Genomic DNA, 26272 nt, shown 5'->3' with positions numbered 1-26272 from the left:
ACAGAAGCCGTTACCAAACAGTCCCTTGGCGTCAATATTACAGCAGAGAGGGCGCAGACACACAGAACCTCATTCTGATGAGAGGAACGCTCTCCAACGCACCAGCCGAAGATGAAAAGCCCCGTCAAACGTCTGCAGCCGTAACGTGCACAGTTCATTCCGGGATCCGAGGAACAGCTTTGCTAGGAAACTGATGCACCAAGTCTTACAGCAGCCTTGAAGAGGATTTGTTTTAGGCTGCATAACAAACCCCAAATTGAACTAGTAGTGTGGTATAGAATCTTGTTTTTGTCATATTGTTTCACTCTTCAGAGTTTTGTCTTGTTTCTCGTGAACTTTAATGTTTCTCGGGTGATAGAACTATTTTTAGTCTTTTCGGAGATTCAGCGAAATATTGTTAGTAAATTTGCACAATTTTTCCACGTTGCTGGTGGTGAGGTATCGCTGGAATATTTAAGAATACCTTTGCTCGTAATTTTAAGTTCGAACCAGCAACCTTCAAATAATATCGGAAGCGCTTTAGATCCCGAGATATCAACACCAGGTGGATCCGACATCTGCAGCAGCAGGGGATTAAAGTGCTTGATTTTGGCTTAGTTTTTACAAAATCACAACCTAGTCATGCACGTAATCCCTCCACTTATTTTTATAGTGAAAGAGCTAGGTACGACTAAGAAGTGTGGCCGTTGAGTGATCGTATTGAATGAGTTGGTTGCTGTTCGGGAACAAATAGAAGCTGCATTCGCAACTGACGACGGACTTCATATGACAGCTTAGAATTGGAGTAGCAGGGTGGTTTTTTGTTGTAAAAGCGCTGTGCAGCTTGGAAGCTACTCTTGTTGCCGAAGGGGTCCGTAGAGAAGCCAACTCTGACACCAGGTAGTCACAGGATCGAAGTCCGCCCCATTAGCTGAGAAGCCAGTGCATCTAACTGCCATGCAGTGGGCCTGCGTTCGATTCCCGGCCGGGTGTTGTGTTGTCCTCATCATCATTTCATCATCATCGACATTCAAGTCAACCACTGTGGCGTCAACTGAAAAGACTTGCACCTCTGCAACCGAACTTCTCAGGTAGTGATTCACGGCACTTAATGCCATACGATCATTTCACTTCACCCTATCGTAGCTAACGGCGTGCACCCAGATTTAGAGTTGTTTCGTGGGGAAGGCTGTATGTGGCTAGTGGCCTAACAATTTTAAGAAACTGCCTCCCGGTGATAAGGGGGCTAAGCACATTTGTTCGAACAACGATCTCTTCCTTCGTGTAAAAGACAGCATCTCGGGAGCAAATGAGGACACATGTTGCAGTCAGCTGCAGATTGTCCATGACGTCGGCACCAACGACGTCTGTCGCCTGTGTTCTTCGGAGACCATTGTCACTCCTTTTTGGGCACGGACGGATGTAGTAAAAACAGCTAGGCTAGACAAAACTGTCGATCTCCATCATAATTCCGCGGCCGTCTGATCTGGAGGCGAGTGAAGGGTGTGAACCAGCGTCATCGGCGATTGTGTGTCGAGCTCCACTGAAGAGTTCTCGACGTATGCTACAAGGATCAAGTCGCCCTGGATAGATCAGGAGTGAACTATACACCGGTAACTGACACAAGAGTGGCTGAATACGTGAAGACTTCATATGGTGGATTTTTACATCAGGCGAAACTCCGACTTCCCCCAGTAGAAAAACTACTATCAGATGAAGTAGTTATTACAACAGATCGGGAGCAAATATGTAGAGAGGAACTCTTAAGATAGGTATTGTTAATTGTTACAGTATTCGCAGTTAAGTCTCAAAACTCACGCCTTCCCAAGAAAGCAATCGCCCCCACGTTTCTAGAAAGAAATCTCTCCCACATTTATTAGTAGCTGAGAGTTAGTGGAAACCCGAAGTAGAGAGTGGGAAAATAGTCGACAATATCTTAGAGAAATATCGGAAATATAGATTAAACTCCTAGTAGTATGAGTGTTTATAGTGACAAGCAGAAACACTAGCGAGGTCCAAAATGAATCCGACTGCGAACGAAACTGTGTAGACAAAAGTTTCCAGAATGAGATTTTCACTCTGCAACAAAAGTTGTTGTTCCACAAGGTTGGAGTTGTTGCGGTAGGGCGTTCCATTCTCGACCAGCGCGGTCGACAACTGATAGGTGGTCGTTGGTACATGTGGACCTGTGGTCACGCATTGTCATCCATAAAAATGAAATCAGGGCCGAATGCACCCCTGAAAAAGACGCACGTGGGGGAGAAATACAGAGTCAGGATAACGTCGACTGGTACGTGTGTCGTGTTCAAAAATAGTTTTCCTGGTCCCAGTTTTAAGGTGTGGGGAGGCATAGTGTTGCACGGGCGTACTGACCTGTTAAATTTTTAAACACGGCACGCTCGCCGGTCAGTGTAATTGAGACAGTGTACTGCTTCCCCCTGTGGGTCTTTTCAGCGCTGGACTCGGCGCTGACTTCATTTTTATGGATGCCAATGCGCCAGGGTACAGGCGGTGGAGCTCTCGGAACGCCAGAATATTCGGCGAATCGACTGTCCTGTCCGTTTCTCCGACTCAAATCCTATCGAGCACGTTTGGGGTACGTTCGGGAGACCTATTGCAGCACGTACATATGCAACGACGACCCTTCAGCAGTTGTTGATCGTACTGGTGGATGAATGGAACACCCTACCTTCTGTACTATATTGTAGCCGTCTCTGTTTATGTTATATTCGGTTTTCTAGGTAAACAGTGCCTGGGGTGGGTTTACAATATCACAGAGGCACTGATTTGACACCTGTAAACCACCGCGCCTGACGACCACAAGTGTCTGTCGAACGGACGGCACGTCGCTTTTGCAGAGTCATACGGGACGATCGATCGTCTTTGTGAGTCAGATGGCCACCTCTTTGAATGTGGGACAACATCTACTAGGACTGCAGAAAGACATACGCGCTGCGTGGGCTTTAGCAGGCGACCACCATCTCGTGTTTCTTTCCTCACGCCTCGGCACAAAGGTGAACGACTGGCACTGGCACTGAACCGTGGGACCGTAGCGGCGTGTAGCAGCGTACGGTTTCACTTGTATCGAACTGACGGCCGCATCACAGTGTAGCGTATGTCACACAAAGCTTCAGATCCTGTGTCTCAGCAATGTGGTATCCAGCCTGAGTTATGGCCTGGGCTGGGATTACATGTAGCAGCTAGGCCCCATTGTGGACATTCTTACAAACCATCTGAATCTCTTTCTGACATTAGAGTCTCCTGATGGAAATTCCGTGTTTCAACAGAACAGTGAAATATATCACCACTTTTGTTGTACGCAGGTAGTGTGATGAACATTGCAGTACATTCCCAACCGTGGCTTGCCCCGCCAGTTGACTCGATCATAACCCTGTCGAGAATTTATGGTACGCCATCAATAGCCGTGTATACACAATGACTTCATCACGAACTACGAAAGAACAGTTGTGGGTAGCACTGCAAGTTGCGAGGATATTTATAACTCCAGAATTAGACCAACTCCTTGAAATGTCCATGCCTCAACGCGTTACTGCAAATTTGAGCGATTATGGAGGAGGGATTCACATTGACATCATATCCATTTTCCATAAAATTTCGGGTGTGCAGCCGCATAAATTCGGCTTCTTCTTTTAATATTTCGGCAGAGTACCGTCCAGCCGTCTTCAGAGGGAGCCGAGGTGACTAACGCTCCAGCACTTGCTCCGTCCTTTTAAACTCGAGGACCGAACCACTGCGTATGCGGCCACATATACACAAGGAACCAGAGACGTTGATAGGCGGCAAAGAGGTGTAACATGTGTTTGTAAATTAAAGCTATGGCTGCGCAGCCGATCCACACGGTGATATCGATGTGTCACGGAGAACTGCACCGTCGTGACGTCTTTGTGATTTAATTACAGAAATTGCCGCATTCCATGATTTGTCCAACCTAAAGCTGCTATCTCTATTAATTAAATTCGTCGCCAACCGAAGTTCAATTGCTTCTTTCACTACTGAGTGCCAGAAAGATGAAGTCTTGGCTAAAATTTCGACATTACCGTACACCATACAGTGCCCAGTGTCAATACAGTGCTCCGCTACAGCAGATTTATTAGGTTGTAAGAGACGGGTGTACCTGTGCTCTGTGCATCTCTCCTGGATTGTACGTGTCGTCTGCCCGATGTATGAACGGCCGCACTCACAGGGGATCTTATAAAACCGAGGTTTCCGAAGCACCAAATCAGTCTTTGGTGGAGGGAGAAAAACCTCTTTCACATTGTGTTTACTGAGGATCCGTACTATTTAAGGCTTCCAACGTATGGCAGGAAAGCCATGGATTTAAAACGTTCCGTGTCTTCTTCCGCCTTTCTTGTGCCCACTGTTGATTTCATTTGAAGCGCCTTACGTATCCTTTGGCTTCAAACACTCTTCTCAGCTCGTCCTCCATCAGGAAGTCCACTCGTCAGGAAGGACGTGTGCGTGTACTAGAGTTCTGAGTACACTCATCGTCTGCGAAGGATGGTGGCACCTATTTGCACGTAAATATAAATCCGTATTGGTCGGTTTTCGATACACTGCATGTCCCAAAGTGCCATCATCTTTGCGGCGTACCAACACATCCAAAAATGGAAGGCATCCATCTTTTTCGATTTCCATCGTGAACTGAATTTGTCTGTGTATAGAATTCAGATGATTTGAAAATTCTTTTAGCTTGTCTTCACCATGGGGCCACACTACAAACGTGTCACCAACATACCTCCAAAACACTGTGGGTTTCAAACTAGCAGATTCCAACGCTTTCTCCTCGAAGTCCTCCATAAAAAAAGTTGGCCACCAAGGGCGTCAAAGGACTACCCATGGTGACACCGCCAGTCTGTTCATAAAATTCTTTATTGAATAAAAAATATGTTGAGGTCAAAACATGTTCAAATAAAGCTGAAATCTTTTTATCGAAAGTCTTTCCAGTGAGATACAATGATTCCGAAAGAGGAACCTTTGTGAACAACGACACTACATCTAAACTGACTACCATGATTTCAGTTTGTCAGGGAAACGTTTTATGGAGGACTTCGAGGAGAAAGCGCTGGAGACTGCTAGCAGACAGCTGCCTCGAACAAACAGTCCGAAAACCACTCCAGAAATACATTTGTACACCTTCTAGCTATAAACAGATCCGATTTTGTAAGAATGTCTCCAGTGAAACAGAGATTAGTGGTCGCGATTTTCTTACAGGAATAATGATCACCAAAACCAAAAGAGTCATCAAGAAAGCTCTGAAAAAATTTTTGTTTGGACAAACTGAGAGAAAATCACATAGGGCCTATTTATAAGATGAACTCAGATCATTTGCCTCAGATGCGACAAACGCAGAAAAACTGATTCTGTATGAAAGTCATTGTAAACGGTTTTGTAGATAAATATGCACCAAGTAAAGCAATGACACAAGGCAAAGTTCCATCTTGGTTAGATGATATCATTAAGAGAAAGTTGCGAAAACGTAGTCTACTAACCTCTCGTTACGAATGCTACTGAGAAAATCGGTAGCGAAAACTTTAATATGAACTCGTGTATCTTTAAGAAGTGTTATGCATTAATAGCACAATAATTACCACATCCAGGTGCTGACGAAAGATCTTCCAGAAAATGTTAGGAAGTTTTGGTCATTATAATCAACGAACGGACCCAAACCTTGCATAGAAGTAGGATATTGCCTATGTTCTTAAGAAGTACGATGCTCCTTCCGATATGGATGCGTATCCGAAGGAACGGACACTGTCTTCCGTTAAAAGTTTGATGGATCAGTCTGGTGTTGAAACTAAAGACAGTAAACAGAATGCAGGAATATTAAATTCCGGTTCTAAAATTGTTTTTATGCACGAGGATACCATGGTACAAACGTTTGACAGTAGCACAGATTCACATATGACATGTATTGATATGAACACCGACGTTATTGTAAAACAATTAAGACAATACAAAGTGAACAAGGCACTAGGCTCTGGAAGAATTCCAATCGCTTTATGCTAAATACGCTTCCGTTATCTGCCCAGCTACAAACTCATGGGTACTGGAATCTCTTCCTCAGCGATTAGCCCTGTTCAAAAAATGATTCAAATGGCTCTGAGCACTATGGGACTTAACTTCTGATGTCATCAGTACCCTAGAACTTTGAACTACTGAAACCTAACTAACCTAAGGACATCACACACATCCATGCCCGAGGCAGGATTCGAACCTGCGACCGTAGCGGTCACGCGGTTCCAAACTGAAGCGCCTAGAACCGCACGGCCGCACCGGCCGGCAGTAGCCCTGTGTTACTCAAAAATATCGCAGGTACGTCGTGTTTAAAAATAAAATAAAACTAGGTTTCGACGAATAACGAGAACACGTTTTGTCATTTTCCGATTTCCTGCCGAATTTCGTGACTCAAGATTCCGTTAGCCGACAGTGAATTTAGTTTTCAAGGTTTCCTTTTCTCTTGCACACTATCGTATTTTGTGAACGCTGCACAGCTGCAGCCCGATGATGGCCTAACAATCAGAAAATCGGTTTGTGATGAACAAACGACCCCGGATGCCGCCATATGTATTTAAAAGTAATGACGATGTCGGTGATGGACAGTTTTAAGTAATTATCTCAATGTAAAGCTCGTAAACACTGGTAACGACAAGGAGAGATGGTTAAAATGGCTCTGAGCACTATGGGACTCAACATCTGTGGTCATCAGTCCCCTAGAACTTAGAACTACTTAAACCTAACTAACCTAAGGACATCACACACATCCATGCCCGAGGCAGGATTCGAACCTGCGACCGCAGCGGTCACGCGGTTCCAGACTGACGCGCCTAGAACCGCACGGCCACACGGGCCGGCGACAAGGAGAGAATTTGCAGAAATTTCTGCCCGTTCTCAGTTATTATGGTGCATGCATGTGAGTCTCTTTTCGAGTAGCGGATTGCTTGATGAGCAACACATCTGTAGAAACTGAACCTACATATGTTTGCAAGTCAGGAATATAAATATTACTCAAAACTGAACTGAAATACGTCGATGACGACACTGCTCACCTTGAGAGTCACACGGCGAAGAATTACTGAAATAACAACACGACAACTGCGTTACAACAGGTTCTGCAGGTTTCTTATGAAGGACAAGTGTGTCAACATTCGTTTCCTTTCTGCGTAGGAGTTGATTCTGTTCGTAAAAATGTTTTTCCCTGCATAGATGTTTTCTAAAATTAAGCAAGTAGCAACATGTCCAGTGACAGTTGCTTGCCATCTCCCTCGAAAATTATGTATTCAGAAGATGTCCCTGTTTCTTTAAAAAGAATCGTAATATTATTATCGCAACATCTGTTTTCTTCTTTTATCTTATTGTTAAAAATAAATTGTTTCAAATTACTTTTTAAGGTGTTACAACACGTAGAACTGTTTATATGGAACTACTATTTTCGCCGTTTTCCAATAATATTTAACTAATATTTGTTGTTGTGGTCTTCAGTCCTGAGACTGGTTTGATGCAGCTCTCCATGCTACTCTATCCTGTGCAAGCTTCTTCATCTCCCAGTACCTACTGCAACCTACATCCTTCTGAATCTGCTTAGTGTATTCATCTCTTGGTCTCCCTCTACGATTTTTACCCTCCACGCTGCCCTCCAATGCTAAATTTGTGATCCCTTGATGCCTCAAAACATGTCCTACCAACCGATCCCTTCTTCTAGTCAAGTTGTGCTACAAACTTCTCTTCTCCCCAATCCTATTCAATACCTCCTCATTAGTTACGTGATCTACCCACCTTATCTTCAGCATTCTTCTGTAGCACCACATTTCGAAAGCTTCTATTCTCTTCTTGTCCAAACTGGTTATCGTCCATGTTTCACTTCCATACATGGCTACACTCCATACAAATACTTTCAGAAACGACTTCCTGACACTTAAATCTATGATCGATGTTAACAAATTTCTCTTCTTCAGAAACGATTTCCTTGCCATTGCCAGTCTACATTTTATATCCTCTCTACTTCGACCATCATCAGTTATTTTACTCCATAAATAGCAAAACTCCTTTACTACTTTAAGTGTCACATTTCCTAATCTAATCCCCTCAGCTTCACCCGATTTAATTTGACTACATTCCATTTTCCTCGTTTTGCTTTTGTTGATGTTCATCTTATATCCTCCTTTCAAGACACTGTCCATTCCGTTCAACTGCTCTTCCAAGTCCTTTGCTGTCTCTGACAGAATTACAATGTCATCGGCGAACCTCAAAGTTTTTACTTCTTCTCCATGAATTTTAATACCTACTGCGAATTTTTCTTTTGTTTCCTTTACTGCTTGCTCAATATACAGATTGAATAACATCGGGGAGAGACTACAACCCTGTCTCACTCCTTTCCCAACCACTGATTCCCTTTCATGCCCCTCGACTCTTATAACTGCCATCTGGTTTCTGTACAAATTGTATATAGCCTTTCGCTCCCTGTATTTTACCCCTGCCACCTTCAGAATTTGAAAGAGAGTATTCCAGTTAACGTTGTCAAAAGCTTTCTCTAAGTCTACAAATGCTAGAAACGTAGGTTTGCCTTTTCTTAATCTTTCTTCTAAGATAAGTCGTAAGGTTAGTATTGCCTCACGTGTTCCAACATTTCTACTAATATTTAGATGCATAAATTGATACAGCTGTTTGAAGATGGAACTCCTTCATACAAACGTTAGTTTAAGGACCATTTTCTTTCCAGCATGTACGGATAGCATCAGCAGTATAGTCTCTGACTCATATACATCTGTTAAACCGTAAATGATATGCATTATGAAATCATGTGATGTCGTATTTCTGCCTCTCATCAAATGCTGCAGGTGGACGTTCTAACAGTTTGTGATGAATGAATCCTAATTTGGCAATTCTGCGTAGCTTTTTATGGTACACAACTCTTAGAGCCAAACTACTGTGCTTTGTATTGCCTTATCGCCAGCTGCAATTGTCAATCTCGGCTCTCACGCGAACAAACAACAACACCAGAACTCACCGCATTACTCCTTTGTTACCGCGCTATAAAGGAAAGAAATCGGTCAGCCGCTTGTTACCTCGACCATTATCTTAACTGCATAAAGGGAGCGTGACAATAGACTAAAAGGCTTACAGCTCAAGGCACTCACGTGTTTGCTGCACAAAGAGATTGCGTTCTACGCTGACAATAGACTGCGCTATGGCTATTAACCTACCAAGGTGAAACGACATTTGAAGCCCCTTAAACGCACAGTTGCCGAGACAGGTGCTACATTGGAATCGCGTTCGGGAAGAAGTGAGTTTAAATCCCAGTCCAGCTGCAATGCTGTGGATTTGCTGTGTTTTCTCAGTCACTTACGCAGAAGATGACGGTGGTTACTTCAACAAGATTCCGAACTAGCCTTTTTTTCCTATATTGGTCTAAGTTGCTGCTCTGCCTCTAATTTAAACTGAAACATGGAAATACTGTTATGCCATACTGATTCTCAAAACGTTACTTTCATCTGCATTGCTTTTACGATTGAGTCATTGCACTTCTTTATATTTTTACAAGGAATTCGTTTAATTAAATACCGAGAAAAAACGTGTGAGGAATTACAGGCTAGAAGCGATACAGCCCATCAAAGATGAGGTTTTTCTATACTGAAGTAACCATTTTGGACAGTCCATAAAGCAACGTATATCACTCCTACTTTTATATGTGTAATATCACACCTACATTACTTAAACTGCGAAATGGTTAACTGTGCAACCGTGGGGTATATTAGAATTACAAATACTATTTAACAGTACATAACATGACTGAAAATTTCTCCAGATCTACTTATTTGGGAGACGTCGTTTGAAAAGAACTGTCATCACAAAACCATGGGAAACTTGGGACAGAATGATTGTAATTTTATTAGGACTAAAATCCTCCAACACACGAGTTCATTTTGTTATTACTTCCATTAGTTAAATCGTGATCTAGTCAGCGTGGTTGGAAGTTGAAATGATTAAGATACACAGCATTAATGGCACTAGTCTCTTCGACGTAAGCTACCGTGCCGTTCCTCAGTTTTATCGAAACATGGAGCTGATTTGCCAACTTGGTCGAGTGTGGTAATGCAGTGGTAGTCAAACTCTGCATCTCCTAACGTAAATCAAATAGCAGCATTTACATTTCAGCAATGGACTCGTTTTACCGCACAATGTTGCTATGTAATCTTTCCTATCTTGTGATAAGTCAAGCTCAAACATAGAAAAGGGACAATTGTATTCTTCATCATTGGTGGAACGTGAGTGACAATTGCCCCTAGTAGTATTCAATCTGTAGCTTCCGGAAGTTAACCCTGGCGAAATATTCCGCCCCACCCAACCCGGAAATCCTCCTGATGGTCTCCCATACAACTTTACTGTTAATGTAACACTAAATGATGTTAAGTAATTGTTCTATGTAATAATTCGGTGACAATTCGCCCTCGCAATTGTAATTTCCCGACACTTGAATGTACGCAGAAACATCTGCCTGCCCCCCACTGCGGAGCCTCATTCGTCGCTCTGTCGAGGGACAGACTGCATTTTCAAGTGGCCTGAAGACTGTGGAATGGGTGCTTAATTGGCATGGTGGATATTTGTGGCAATATGATCCGGACGCTGTTAAGATGTTCAAACCCTGTAAGTTGGCTGTACAGTGTCCGCTCCGTCTTACTGAGATCCCATCGTGGAAGCTTTTTTCGGAAACCACTCTGTGTTGCAGGTGAATCTAGATGGCCGGCCGGGGTGGCCGAGCGATTCTAGGCGCTACAGTCTGGAACCGCGCGACCGCTACGGTCGCAGGTTCCAATCCTGTCTCGGGCATGGGGAGGACTCGAACCTCCGACGGATGGAGCCGCGCGAACCGTGGCAAGGTGCTTGAGACCACGTTGCTACCCCGCACAGTGAGAACGTTGTAGAGCATATATTGTCGTCAGTGGTGATCACATACTCTTATGACGCCCATGTCGTGCTTTTTGTAATGTTGAGAGGACCATCACAAACCACGATGACTTCGTTGTAATTCTTGTTTTTCAATGGATGCGTCGTTTCTGTTCGTCTAATTACGTGTTACTTATAGTTACCTTCTGTGCTATACTGTAACAGTTTTTCCATGTCTGGTGTAAGTTTCATCGGGCTACGTTGCTGGACAGTGACGTATCATCCGAAAGTTACTTTCATCCTTAAGTCTCACACATATTGTACATTGTATCATTTTATTTAAGAAGATTTGTAACATTTTCATTGCTTATTAATTAAGAAAATTTACAGAGCTTGTAAGTAACTCTGATTTAGTTTCATAGGGAAAAAGGTCTTTCGAATGCAAGTAGCACTCAGAAATTGGCAACCTCAACGTTTTGTTCCAGGTTCTACTTAGTACCTTAGTTCAAATTTGAAAGAAAATAATGACATTCAAAAGTGACGTTTGCTCAAATATTAATAAAAATGATCAAGTTGAACATAGACTTAGAAAAGTAGAACATGTTCCAAATCACGTAACATATATTTTTAAAACATACACACACACACATTATATATATATATATATATATATATATATATATATATATATATATATATATATATATATATATATATATATTGTTCCTACTGAAACCCTATTTTTCTGTTTTGTAAGAGCGTGAGTAGTTAAATTTTCAGAAAAGGTATCATCACCGAGACAGAAACAAATAGTGTGTGGTCACATCACAAGTGGATCGCACTACAGACAACGATGCTAGTGAGGGCGCCTTTGTCCTGTGCTAGTCATCTTCAATAAGCATAAATATCTCGATTTACACTGACATATGTCCTGTACTTAACTCAAAAACGTTTGAGGTAATCAGTTCAAAAAAGTTGCCACAAAATCTATTTCTTTTTTCATTGATGGTGTTGCCAGCCTTGAAAATAGTCTCTTGGCTGGTATAGAGGTTACAACAACACTCTGGTACTGCATTGCTAAAGCAGAGGGCCAGGTACATATGCTTGAGATTTTTAAGGATCACTACTGTGATCGACAATTATAGGAATACATAAGCACGAGGATATTTATGCTTATTGAAGGTTACTAGCACAGGACAAAGGCGCCCTCACTAGCATCGTTGTCTGTAGCGTGAGCCACTTGTGATGTGACCACACACTATTTGTTTCTGTCCCGGTGACGATACCTTTTCTGAGAGCGCTATAACGAGATTCTTAAGCTATTTTTGAGCTTTTGATGATAAATTTGTACACAAATTTTGTTTCATTTTTGTTCTAAACAACTTAAGCAGAGCAATTAAATGCGTCTCTGTCCTTAAACGTCCCATCAAATTCTTTCAGAAGCGTGGCTTTCAAGCTGATGGTCAAGCTTAATTTTGGAGAGTATTCTGTTATTTACTGGGGGAATAATTTACTGGTAGGCTTGCATACATACTATGACATAGGTTTATCCTGATAATTCTCCTATCAAACGCTCTAATTATGAAAAGTTTCGTTCCTTAGCAGTTACAGCTCTGGAGCAGTCAGCATGAGCGGAGCCTAAGAGCTGAAAATACGAATGCTGATGACAGTGTTTGTCAAAAATTTTAAAAAAATGGTTCAAATGGCTCTGAGCACTATGGGACTTAACTTCTGAGGTCATCAGTCCCCTAGAACTTAGAACTACTTAAACCTAACTAACATACGGACATCACACACACCCATGCCCGAGGCAGGATTCGAACCTGCGACCGTAGCGGTCGCTCGGTTCCAGACTGTAGCGCCTAGAACCGCTCGGCCACCACGGCCGGAAAATATTAAAATCTTTCCATCATATAGAGTGTGAAGTTCCAACGCTCGCTCACGTATAGTGTCGTATCAAAGTTTCTCCTTCGAGAACTCCTCCATTGTTTGCTCCTGTCTCAGACGATCGCTTGTATTGCTGGTCTTTTATGAATTTAACAATATCTCTAATCTTCTTTAGTGTTTGCCATTATCAGTCTGTTACTAGAAACGTTAAATGCATGTACGACCTGTTAAGTTTATGTGACAAGGTATGTGAAAAAAAAACAGTGATCACTTATATGTAATTCTCAGTAGAGAATCTCGAATTATGGGTACCCGATTTATCATCGAAATGTGTCTGTATCGTTAGTGTAGCGACAGTACAATATCGATGTTCACGCATCGATGTTATTCCTCCGAAATATCCATATTTCCGATACGTCCATACAGTGTTACAATCCCTACTGTGGTCGAACCATTCCCAGCATATGGGTAACGGATGTGCTCTATAGCAGCACAGTGCGGTGCAAGTATCGCTTCAGCATCTTTGGCGACAACACGAGGATTCAAGTACCAGTATCATAAGTTACATGCGAATTAGCAAAGAACCTAAAGTAACTCTATGGTTGATGGGTATGACCACCTAGGATCCGGTATTCACCGTACGGATGCTACGGCGGCACGGTTTTACTACCACTGAGCGGTAGCTAAAAGTACTCCTTTGCGGAGAGTCCTGTTTGTAGAAATAACCACAGTATCGTATCGAATGGTTGAAGGAAATGCCGGAAAACCTCAAAACCTCATTCGAAATTTGTCTCTTGTGTCCAGAAAATTTCTGTAATGTTCTTCAGATATTGCATTTATTTGATATTACTCGTGTCTCGGAAGTTTTTGTGTTCACCTTGCCACCGTGTATCTTTTAGTACACGGCCACATGCATAAAACTGAATCATAGAAACGCCTCTCATGTCCCGATGAAATGGTTTCAATTTAATAAATTTACGAGGGTACAAAAGATTAGCGTCACTGATAGTTGACCAGTCCGTCAGTTTCAAGGCACATTTTTTTTCAATACGCCGAGAGTCTCATAGCTAAGCTGTCTTGCGATCTAATCTATACAATATGAGCAAAGTTTCACAGAAGAAAAGATTCGTTGTTGGATTTCTTGTCGACACTCTGTCTTCCCGGAGGGCTGTTACGTGACGTGGAGCTATGATTGGAAGTTGTTTACGGATCGTAAGGCAGGGCACGAATGTGTGCGGATTTTACGCGCGCCATTTCTACGGTATCTAGTTCTTCGGAACACGGATGAGATGTGTCATGGACCCTCAGATGATGGGTATCACTTGAGCATGTGAAGACACGTTAACCAGTATTTCTAATTATTTCATCTATTATCACAGTATCTATGCAAATGTATTATCTGTTCTTCACGAACAATCTCTTTTACTCGCTTTCCAGTATTTTGAGATCACTCTCGGATACATATCTTCAACCATGTGATGAAATGAAATGCTCGTATGGCATTGTTGGCCGGGAGGCCCCTTGCGGGGAAGTTCGGCCGCCGTATCGCAAGTCCTTTTTAGTTGACGCCACTTCGGCGACTTGCACGTCAATGATGATGAAATGATGATGATGAACACACAACACCCAGTCATCACGAGGTAGAGAAAATCTCTGACCCCGCCGGGAATCGAACCCGGGACCCCGTGCGCAGGAAGCGAGAACGCTACCGCAAGACCACGAGCTGCGGACAACCATGTGATAAAGTATTGGTTGTACGAACATACCTGAGATCACAGTAAAACCCTTTTTTTTTGTTTTTTGTTGATCTGAAAAATGTTAGTTGTACATTTATGCCGCAAAGTGTAACTGATAGATCTGTTTAACGTGATGGCCTATTACAATATAGCATCGCTCTATGTACATTAAATCAGAATAATTTCATAGGAATCACGTCATAGAAACACAACAAGTTCTGTATGACAAAATATTTATTTGAGAATTAGTTTCGATCTAACAGAAAGCTACTAAATCAAAGCATGAAATCTCAGCATGACTATAAGCTACATCTATTGACGCCTGAAACAATTATTAAAATCTATATCAATTGTTCCAGGTGTTTTTGCTGTGGTCTTCAGTTAAAGAGCTGGTTTGATGCAGCTCTCAACGCTTGTCTATCCTTTGCAAAATCAACATTAGGTTAGGTTCTTCATTTTGCGTAACTACTGTGACCTACAACCACTACAGTCTACTTACTGTAGCCAAGTCTTGTCATCTAAATGTTAGAGCGCCAGTAGCAGTAAGAAATAAAAATTAGAAAAAAATAATATTACAGATACTCTAAACTTAATTCAGGAATCAGACTAGACAAAAAACCTACTTGTAGAGATTTCGTTTCTGTATGGAAAAAGTTTTGCTGTGGATACGCAGAAAAGTATATGTAGAATAACCGAACAAATGCGAGTAGCACCCGCGCTGTGAGGGCTCCGTACTAACTTAACTGCATACATAGACAGTTCATCTATAGGTTCTGATGAGGGAATCTGCAAGAATCAAAATAGGTGAGGTAAATGGCAGTATCTTTTGATTTCATTGACGTAGAAGCTTAAATTTTTGCATCCCCCAAGGGACAATATAAATTAGTAACATAAATTTCAACTTGATACCTCTGAGAAGAAGTGGTCTCAACAGCGGACAGACAGACAACAAAGCGATCCCATAACAGTTCCATTTTTACCAATTCAGGTATGGAACCCAAAAAATTAAGACACAAAATAAATAATCATGAAAGTTCACATACATGGAATTCTTTATGTAATGGTCCACTGCAGTTGCCAAGAAAATGGACTACGACAAATAAATAAAACAGAATAAATAAATAAATTGTCTAGTCTTGGTCTCCCCCTACAATTTACCCCCTCCCCCTCAACCTTCCATCATTACCAAACTAACTGCTTCTTGATGCCTCAGGACGTGCCCTATTCCTTCTTTTAGCAAAGTTGTCCGATAAAGATCTTTTCTCCCCATTTCAGTTCACTACTTCTTTAGTAATCATCCGGTCCATACATCTAATCTTCAGCATTCTTCCGTAGCATCAAATTTAAAAAGCTTCTAGCCTCTATTCTCTCTTGTCTGAACTATTCATCTTCCACGTTTCACTTCTGCACATTTCTACTCTCTAGATAAATACCTTCTGAAAGCACTGAAATTTATTGTAGACGTTAGCAAATTTATCTTATGCAGAAACGCTGTTATTGTTATTCCCCGCCGGCCGTTGTGGCCGAGCGGTTCTAGGCGCTTCAGTCCGGAACCGCGCTGCTGCTACGGTCGCAGGTTCGAATCCTGCCTCGGGCATGGATGTGTGTGCTGTTCTTTGGTTAGTTAGGTTTAAGTAGTTCTAAGTCTAGGGGACTGATTACCTCGGATGTTAAGCCCCATAGTGCTCAGAGCCATTTGAACCATTGTTATTCCCATTCCACTTCGGCAATCGTCAGTTGCTTTGCAGTTTAAATAGTAAAAGTTGACTAATATTCTTAGTTTTTCATTTCCTAATCTAAATCACCTGACTAAACTTTATTATAGTCTGTCGGTAAACTGAAGAGCGAGCGAGCGAGTCCCCACTCTGCCTACCCAGCTACGTCACAGGGCGCTTCTACAGGCTGTCTCACAACGTAGTACAACCCCTGCCGCGGCGCGCCCTTTAAATCTATGGCGACGTCGTGTACAGATACGTCTCGGCTGCGTTCAGTTTTAGACAAATGTATTAAGACCATAAGGAATACAAAAAACACTACCTTCTTCCGAAACACGACATTATAGAGTAAATAATATCAAGATAAGAATGGAAGTCAGGATTATACTACATACATAGAACCGAATGCCTGTTCATGTGAATGTATTGCATGTTCCTCTATTGCTATTCGTAAAACGAACCCCATATAATGCAATCAATCTGTAGTATTTGAGGCTTGTTCTTACTTTGTGTTTCTACTAAAAGGTAGAAGTTTTCTTTGAAGGACTGCATAGAAACTTAACAATTTTTGCAACACGAGGAGTGTTTAAAAAGTAAGCAGAAATTTATAATTTTTTGTGTTGTATTAGTCCGATATGCACTACTTTTTTGTCACTGTCTTCGTAAACGTGTCTCTAAAGTATGTGTGCAATGTTATGCATATTGGGTATTTACTCTGTTATCAGCTGTCAAAAAGGTTTCATGTGTTTTGGTAGCATCAACGATTATTTGTTTTGTATGAAAATAGATTAGAGAATCTGTATTAAATTTTGTTATAGGAATGGAAAGAAGTGTATGAAATTTTTAGAAATGTTAAATATTGCTTTTGGTGAGCCTGTTATAAGTGAACCAAGGGCATGCAAGTGGTATAAACATTTCAAAGCAGGCCTTAAAAAACAGCGGTTTTACAAGCATGGATGAGATTGAAAATGCACAGTTAAGAGACCTATTAACTACCCCGAAGAAACAGTTCCTAAAGAATCTCGGTAATTGGAGACAGCACTGGTACAAGTATAGAGTATGTAATGGGGAATCTTTTGAAGAGGATAAATTGCTGTAGATTAACAAATAAAGTTCTTACCAAAAAATAAAAATTAATACGTGAACGCATCTCGTATGACATGCTTTTTGCTTAGAAGTCGAGAATCGATGTACATGTTTCGAAGAAAATTTCAGCAGTGTTTAGAAAAGCTATTGCGCACAAATTTCAAGCAATATGTCTCAGTATCAGGTGAATAGTGACCGAGATAGAGATTTAATGTTCCATAAGCATCAAAGGTTTCGAAACTGTCTATAACGATCGGTTTCCTCCCAAGATAATTAGTTTTCCATCGTGGCGATTCCACTAAACCATGCCGCTTATTTTCGCGTTCCTTCCTTATGCGTCCTAGTGGACGTGGCTACAGTTTGCATAAATTGCAGCCCTTTGACTGGGACTGGTAATATTTGCCAACAGTTCTTTTTGGGTCGCCTCTTTAATACACGATGTAATAACATTAGAGACGCTCGTTACTCCGCAAATACCTCCTCTTCCCCATATTCTGCACATTTTCTTGCAATGCTAGACGATTATCCATCACTTCCGGAAATCGGAAGTATATAAGTAATTATACAAAGTTAACTGACTGACACTGGCAACTAAGATCCCACGAACAGAAACAACGTATATCACTGCACGCCGATCTACACCGCTAGACAGGTAACGGGCAACAGATTTTGGGTGCCCCTGTAGGCCGGTGGCAGCGTTCTTCCAGGAAAGGACACTTCCCCCACCAAAAGCGCTGCTCGCTCTTGAGTTTACAGACAGACTATATCATTGTGTTACTTGCATTTTCGTTCATGTTATAACCAATCTTCGAAGGCGCTATCCATTCCGTTAAAGTGATCTTGCTAGTCCTTTTCCATCTCTGGCAGAACTGGAATGTCATTGGCAATCATTTAGGTTCTTATTTCTTCTCCCAGAATTTTAATTGCTTTTCCAGACTTCTCCGCTTTCATCTTCTGCTTCCCTTTCCTGCCCTTCCGCTCCTGTAACTGTAGTCTACTTTCTGTACAAGTAGTGGATAACCTTTCTCTCCCTGTGTTTTACCCCTGATACCCTCAGAATTTGGAAGAGTGTATGCCAGTCAATATACTCTTTTTTTAAATCTAGAAATGTTATAAATATATCTTTGTCTTTCTTCATCCTGTCTCTTAAGATAAGTCGTATAGTCTGTATTGACTCGTATATCCCTGCATTTCTCTGGAACTGATCTGCCCCTGCGTCAGTTTCAGTCAATCGTTCCACTCTTCCGTAGAGAAGTCATGTTAGTATTTTGGAAGCAGAAGGCTTCTTTGGTAAACGTGTACACAGTATCTAATGTAAAGATATTCATCATATAATAGCTGTTAATTCATTCCATAACGTAGATATGTCGTTAACCTACTTACGATCATGCATGCAGATGTCCGTTCTGCGGTCCCCTTAGTTTTCCAGGGCACTGTAACGTTATTCCGTCTTCGGAGATTCCTCAGAGTTATTCCCCATTGCTGACACGTGCTCTTACCAGAGACACGTTCAAAACGAAGTGTTTCGGGCATACACGCACAGGTGGCTAATATGAAACAATGATTTGAGTTGCTTTGGCTTAGTCTAATGACCGGATTTCTGTCCCTTTTCGCCACATTGTTGTGGCATCTGAGAGAGTCATTACAGACCAAGCATTGTTTCAAGATCGTCGAATATGAGAGAAGAAACAGGACGTGTTTCTTCTGAAGGAACATTCTGGAGAGATTTAGCAAGAACCACGGAAAACTTCATTAAAACAGGCCTGTTCAGCTTTGAACACGAATCGTCTTTTATACAACATCAGTGTATCTCTTTTACACCATCATGCTCGTTATTTCTTGAAAATACTGAAATAATAAAATACGATAATGCTCACCACGATTTAGTGTTAGCGTGTTTGAGCATTCACCCAACAGTTCAGAGTTGAATTGCAGTCACATAAATACTGAATAAAAATTTTGGTTGTCATAGCGACCAAAGATATTTGCTAGGTGATGTCACGCTAATTTTGCGGCCGGCTTTGTCAGAAGTACGCTGAGCTATTGATGGTGGTTGAGTCAGCCTGTCCCTAAGGTCGGAAGAATAAGCAACTAATAAAGCTATGGGATACAGAAGGCGACAGAAAGCACAGCATTAAAAGTATATAGAGCATGTTAACAGGCAGTAAAGTCTTATAAAATAATCAAGATGTCATTCACCTTCGCAAATGATGCCGAGGGCTAACCAGTCCTCCATTCCGATCTGCAGCCGGGTACTGCTCTAAGGAAGGAAAAATAGAATATCAGATCAGTCTAATGAGTACTTACTATTTTGCTATCTGAATGTGCGATAGTTCACGTCTAAAACTGAGGTAATAAAGTCGAAGTTAATGTTATGCCTGAAGAACATATTAATTTATCCTTTGAAGTATAGGGTCATAAGGCTCTCTGATATTGCTAACCAGGACGTCTTTGTAATTTTGTTATATATTGATTATGGCTTATCTGTTACAAGAGATATTACACTTAATATAGCTACTCAGAAATACTCAGGACAGAAATAATGAAAACTGGAATAGTTATAATGAAAAAGCACATTTCATATTTTTTTGTAAAGAGAGATAATTTACAGGCAGATAGATTCAAACTGTAGAACGAGGAAAAATGAAAGTTAGACATACGATGGAATTTGGGAAAAAATGATAACTGCGTGAAGAAGTTTCATAGATGTTGAAGATGCAACGTAGATTATTACAGTGGAAGACAGCAACGATGGATAAACTGTTGGAGAAAGTTTTTCTTTTATGTACGAGTACAACTAGGATACTGGACATTGTGTTACTACTACACAGACATAACTTTTGATGGGAGGAACTGGGATGTGTCAACAATGAGGAGCAGATGAAATAGACATAGCATATGGCAGGCCCGAAACTTGCCTGTTATCAATCATTCGAAGAGGGCGTTTGAGTCTTCTCAGGCTGATACGGTCATGTGAAAACCGGTATTCAGAATTTAGTAACATGTAATAGTGTTAATGGTTGGTTGGTTGTTGGGATGTGTAAGGGGGACTAAACAGCTAAGGTCATCAGTAGTGTTAATGGGCACACTCCTTATGATCAACACTTCAAATGGTTCAAATGGCTCTGAGCACTATGCGACTTAACTTCTAAGGTCATCAGCCGCCTAGAACTTAGAACTAATTAAACCTAACTAACCTAAGGACATCACACACATCCATGCCCGAGGCAGGATTCGAACCTGCGACCGGAGCGGTCGCTCGGCTCCAGACTGTAGCGCCTAGAACCGCACGGCCACACCGGCCGGCATGATCAACACTCATTTCTGTAATATCAGTCTACGATTTAGGACGTGAAATGACAATATATGGGTGTACGACAGTAATTTTTCGTTCTCAGCTGGCGCCGTTAAATGAGACTCAATTTAAGTTTGCTCCAATAACGCAGGACTTCATTAACGTCTATATTTTCTCAAGCTATAAAGCTGTTTCTTCAACTGAGTGATCCGCAGATAGTAACAATCCTTCCAGCCTCTATAAGTGGAGAGCTGGGCCAGTGGTGGCATTCAGCAGGCGCCTTTCAAGAAAAATGGCGAGTGACCTCGTCGCTAAGAGTCGAGCGACGCTGCCGTTTGTATCTGCTGTTCTCGGCTCGGAGCGCAGCGCACAACTTACCCCCGCCTCCCCCATGCCTAATGGTTCCACAGAGATAACAACTCCCTCGTGGTCTAATGCTATGTCGAACTACGTTACTTAATAGCCAAGAGCCATTTCCTCTTCCACACACAGAACTCGCAAGCCCTGACGACGTATTATTAGCGCTGCAACAGCGTCTCTGTCGGCAGAGTTTGAGAGTATGAATCCAAATTTGTGTAAGGTAGCGTGAGAAACCATCCCTAAGGACTCACACATCCTGTCGTGTACACTTTGTCGACTGTTTGCAGACAAAGTTTACTGTTTCCAACAACATAAATTAGCTTGTGAGTTCCTGACGATGTTCCATTCCCCAATTCTTATCATCCATTCTCAAAAACGACCGGTTGATGTATAGAATGCTTCTCTGACTACAAAGGTTTTTGGGGATACAGCATGCGGTTGGAAAGCAGGGGAGAGATAAGGCTGTAACCGTTTGTATGGTATGCTCGGATAGCTCAGTTGGTAGGAGTGTTGCTTGTAAAGGACAATGTTACGGGTTCGTGTCTCATTGTGACGTACAGTTTCATTCTGCCAGGAAAGGACTTCTGAACTTTTCTCGCACCTTATTGCTGCCTCTCCTTAAGAAACAGATAAAGAGCAGTTTCAGTTCGGTAAAATGTTATTAAATACACGAAATGTATTCGCAGTTGCGAATGTGGACGATCATCAGCTCCGCAATGGAATGAGAACAAAGAAAATTTGTGCCAGACCGGGACTCGAACCCTTTTTTTTCCCTCATATTGTGAGCGGTCGATTTTCCATGATGCTATGCTGTACACCCTTCGCTGCCAGACCCTAACTTCCATATGTCAACCATGTGTCTACAACCTGCCCTCGTACATCCATTATGTATATTCCCATACAGGGGAGACATATTAATTGAAACTCGTTTTCCCCGTGTCGGCGGATAAATAAGATATTGCAGTGGCTGTGTTGTTCAAAGTTACAGTGTAACGTGCATGCGTGTCCAAACGAACTTTGCGTCGTACTTGTGAAGAACACAGCCAGTGCAATATCGTAAAGTCATTAAAGTCTGCTGACCATTAATCCGACATTTTCTTCTTTTACTTGCGCCTTTGTCCCGTGTCCACTCAGGGTCAGCACGATTATTAACCGATCTGGCATGATTAATTTGAGAGGTGGCCGAGCGCATTTCCCGTTACCCTTTAGGACGGAATATGTGTACCTCACCCGTCTGCAAGTAGTGTTATTTATGAAGAAGAGAGCGGAAATTTTCTCCAACTCAGTATTTATTAGTGGGATGTGGGAAAACGCCTAAAAACCTCATCCAGTCTGCCCAGCTCGTCGACCCTCGCTGTAATCCCCAGGGTGTATTCGATCTGCGGATGACGAGGAAGCGGCACTTTAACACGCATGGCAACCCGTCTCAATATAAATCTCACCTTATTAGTGAATCTCAGTAGTTTCAAATGGGCGTCATCTGTTATTTCATGCACTACAGTCCGTGTGAGAGATACTCGTATTTCATCAGAAACGCGCAGTGCTGGTCAATATCTGTTAATTCTACATCTCCTTGATGATCGTATTAATATTTATCCAATATGGAGTAATTGTTCTGCCCCCTTTCGTTTCACGTTTCAGCTTGTGTGATCGCAAACATTTTGGACAGTTGTTAAATGTTCATTCAGTACGTCGTCCAACTCATCGTACAATATATAACAAGTCGTTGTATTCAGTTTCGCGTCGTGTATGCCATATTGCAGTTATTTCTCTTGCTTTTCAGATATACATCTTAAATTTTCTTTGCGTTGATGGATATTATATATCTTCAAATATGTTGAACAATAATTCTTCTTATGTGAAAACATTCGGGAAGTTTCGATAAGTCTGGGCTATTATTTTGCACCCCATGAAAACTTTTTGCAAGAATGTGCTTCAGATTTAGACTCCTGCCCAGAATACAACGTTTTATTTGTGATAAATGTTCATTTCTGCGGCACTAACATTAGACAGCTTAGCACGGTATGAGGAAAAACCCATTCTGAAAAAAACGGCTGCATATTGACATAAAATATACTTAGTATGAACACACCACTGTCTCGGTAAGTCTTTTTTTAATATTTGTGAAAGCAGTCGAATGATAATTGTTCTACCTTTAAACTGAGAAATATACATTTACGATAAGGAAATACTCTCCGCCAGTGATTTCAAAATATCAAAGTATACACAGCGAGGACACTTTGTCAACTTGGCTGTTGACTATGCAAAGGAGTCTTAGCTTCGAACTCATAACTGAATAATGAGAAATCATGAACACAGACAAGTAGCGCAGTCTTGCATTCAAAGTGACATATACAATAGCCATGTTGTATGGTGACAGCGACAAAGTTTCCAGTGGTTTGGTACACAACCATCAGTTTGTGTACGACCACCTCATGGAAACTCTGACTGTCGCCGACACCAAACAACGTGGCTATTGTATATGTCACCCTGAACGCACGACAGCGGTACTTGTCTGCATTTACGATTAACTCGTGCTACAATTATCAGTTCGAAGCTGACATTCCCTTGCATCGTTAACAGCCAAACTGAAGAAGTGTCCTCTTATCTTACACATTGCTGTGTATTTTTTGATCTGAAGACGACTGGTAACGGTCGAAACTAGTAGTCATATCTCCTTTATGCAATCTTGACAAAAAAGATCTACATTTATTCAATATATCTGTTCGGACTAGTAGAGAGACTGCAAATTATACATTGCCTTCTGTAGTGTCCCTCTGCAGGTATCTTGACTGGCATGTAAATAATTTCAGGTAAGAGAGAAAACCTGTATCGTATTTTTGTGTTACTCAACGATTCAATCTTTCAATAAAGCGATTACACGTTTCCCATTAATACTTGACAATAAAGGATGTTTAAAAATCTCAGTAAAACACAACTAAAACTCTAACGAAATGGAAGTACAGAGTGACAATTATTGAACTATATGAAATAAAGTGGTCATAACTTCTGAACGGTTTGCGTTAGGACGTTCAAACAGCACGGTTGGCCGCGGGGCATGATGGGAATTCGTATGCGAAAGCACGGTGGTTTACGGACGAAGCCGACTTTCGTTTGAATGGGTTCCTTAATAAGCAAAATTGGCGCGTTTGGGGGACTGAGAATCTGCATTTCACGATCGAGAAGTCTCTTCACCCTCAACGGGTGGTGTGCAATGGTGTGCAGTGTCCTGTCACAGAATAATCGGTGCGATATTTCGTGATGGCACGGTGACTACCGAACGGTAGGTGAAGGTTTTGGAAGGTGATTTCATTTCTGTCACCCTAAGTGGCCCTGATTTCGACAAGATGTGGTTCGTGCAAGACGCAGCTCGACCCCATCGAAACAGGAGAGTGTTTGATGTCCTGGAGGAGCACTTTGTGGGCCGCATTCTGGCTGTGGGGTACCCGGAGACCACTGGCAAAGGCCTCAATTGACGCCATATTCTCCGGATCTGAACACACGCGACTCCTTGTTGTGGGGCTATGTTAAAGACAAGGTGTACAGCAATAACCCCAAAACCATTGCTGAGCTGAAAACAGTGATTCAGGTCATCGACAGCATCGACATTCCGACACTTCAGCGGGTCATACAGAAATTTCTATTCGTCTGCGCCACGTCATCGCCAATGGTGGCAGACATATTGAACACGTCGTAACCTAAATCCGAATATCTGTAGTGACGTTTACATGTGGAATAAAGTGTGCGCACGCAGTAGTTTGCAACTAATTTCCGTTTTTTTTCATATAGTTCAATAATTGTCACCCTGTATGATAAAATTTGATATATATCCGAGGCCAGTATCTTCACAGATGGAACTGAAGCTAAGTTGCAGGGCCGTGATAAAAGGAGTCATTCGTCGGTGACTCGAGGAACCGTCCATGCATTCAGTTGATTTATTTAACGAAGCCACGAAAAACATAAATAGTATCGGGGAAAGAGGATTTCAGCTTTGCACATCATGGGTATGAGTACATTTCCTTAGTCGGCATCACCTCACTTTGTAGTTCATTTTGAAGAAGAACGTAAGTTTGAAATCGAATCATGCTGCAAGACAAACCCACTAAATCTTCTGGCTGCGCTAGAAGTAAGGACGTTTATTACGGTTACTCGATTTGTAATAAAATGTGTTATCCAATTTTCTGCGTCGCTGAAGTCGTCGCTATAGTGGTGGCCGGTAAACCACGTTACGCGCTAGTGACCACCCCAGAGGTGGGTTCTTCGAATTGTGTTAGCGGGAGAATTGTTCACCAGATCTACGAAGTGAACTGGGGAACGCGTGTCGGGCTCTCCAGGCGGTGCACTTCTTCGTATTTTATTATGGAATAACAACACACGATGATATTAGTGACGGGCTATCTGTCGGCTGGGGTCGTTAATTAGACGGCTGCCTGTTGTTTTTCGACAGGTCAGACTGCACACACTCTCCCTTACTGACATTTCTATATACATCACAGAAAATTAACACATTATTAAACTGTCAGGTACTCATCACAGCCATTCTGACGATACTGCGCGTGCGATAACTCACCCACATGTCGCAGGAAAGCACTGACGGAACACGCCCATTAGAGTGCGCCATAAGCTTACTGTAGAGTGTCCCACATTGTCACTATGTCAAGGAAAGTAAGGCGTTTATTCATTGCAGCAGAGTGGTTATGAAACAGACGTGACTTTACTCCACCCGTTTTTAATACTGCAAACTGATTCATTAGGAAAGTTGCTCAAAGTAGTGAGTGTCGGGTTCAGAATAAATATTGCGAGTGCAAACGATACGCTGCTGTAAGCGGAGCGAAAACTGGCATAACTGGTTGTTTGACCTCTCAGAGATCTCAGACATACGTTGTTGCACAATAATCTTCAGAGGTATACTTACCTGAATTTAACTCTCAGGATTTGATAAGCCAACTGGTCGAGCCACTTTGAACGTTTCATCCTTTCCCGTATCTTTCCCAATAAAAATACCAAAGACATCTAACGCTAAATTTTCTACGATAGAGTCGTACGTCGAATTAGCTATTATGTTTAAGATTAAACTTAGTTTTTTGTAACAGTGGGAACATCTCCACAAATAAATTAAGTATGACTGGCGGAGAACTTGCCACGATGTCGGCGTATCTTTTACAAAGGCGTGTGAAATCCATATGGAACTAAACATGTGGAGCACCAAAATCAGATTGAGACACTCTGTACTCATCACATGAATGGTAAAAACGTAACAAGTGCCGTCGGTTGCCTAGACTTGTGTGAAACACTGCTCTCCTTGCTCATGA

The sequence above is a fragment of the Schistocerca nitens genome, chromosome 3 (assembly GCF_023898315.1).
Source record: "Schistocerca nitens isolate TAMUIC-IGC-003100 chromosome 3, iqSchNite1.1, whole genome shotgun sequence".
NCBI lineage: Eukaryota > Metazoa > Arthropoda > Insecta > Orthoptera > Acrididae > Schistocerca > Schistocerca nitens.
This window is presented reverse-complemented; position numbering follows the sequence as displayed.